The sequence below is a fragment of the Wasmannia auropunctata genome, unplaced genomic scaffold (assembly GCF_000956235.1).
Source record: "Wasmannia auropunctata unplaced genomic scaffold, wasmannia.A_1.0 LD336053.1, whole genome shotgun sequence".
Taxonomy (NCBI): Eukaryota; Metazoa; Arthropoda; class Insecta; order Hymenoptera; family Formicidae; genus Wasmannia; species Wasmannia auropunctata.
The window spans coordinates 440,653-441,623 of record NW_012026837.1 but is presented as its reverse complement, the minus strand read 5'-3'; positions in this window follow the sequence as shown (position 1 = coordinate 441,623).

The window sequence follows — 971 nt, the reverse complement described above, 5'->3', positions numbered from 1 at the left end:
CACAGAACATTGATATAGCGACGGAGCAGCCAGAGCAGCCGACTGAGATAGGAGACATGCTCGTTGAGGAGTGGCCAACGGAGATTGTAGGGGAAGAAATTATAGAGAATTCGGAAAATAGTTACCGAGCTCTATATTCACCGATGTCCGAGGATGGGATAGCAGCAGAATTCCAGAGGCAGATGGATGAAGCTGAACAGAATGCAGTCTACGAGGAGTTCGATCCTGCCCAAGAAGGTCCACCGTAGATTAATGGCGAAGGGCTGTAAAAAGAAAGAACATTGTAATAACTTAATATCGTTTTGACATGCTAACAAGCAAGATATAGTTGTTTTCTATAAAGAGATAATATATGTATGTAACATATTAACGGTATAGAGTTCTTACCTTTATATAAGATAACATAATGAAATATTATACTTACCTTCGTTGATCCTCGTCGTACCTATAATTCATATAAGATTAATTATTTCGAGTTAATTCATTCAAATTATAATGATAAAAAGTGTTAAATGCCTGCATAGAGTCATTAGCTTACGTAGAGTCACTTGCCTGCGTAGAGCATGTAGCGTACTGCGTAAGGACAAGGTCAAAATTAAATATGCATTGTAAAGGAAATTAGCTCCGATAATTATTATTATTTTACGCTAAAATAGCACATGGCAAAAGGCCATTTTGATTCATTAAGTTTTAAGACTTGATATTCAATAAAACTGAACGTAGCTTCACGAAATTTGGTATGCTAGTGCATCTTGGCACAATAAGAGTTTCCAACGGAGGAAACTTGAAATAAAATGTGAAATGGCAAAAGTGCAGCAACTTGCCATAGCTTTGTTACATTCGTTGACATTAATAGCGCGAAAATGCGTAAAGTCCGATATCCAACCGGGTTGGCGGACAAAAATGTAAACTCGCCAATAAAACGCAACAGCGTATCGCGAGACAAGATATAGAGTCTTAATACTATATTA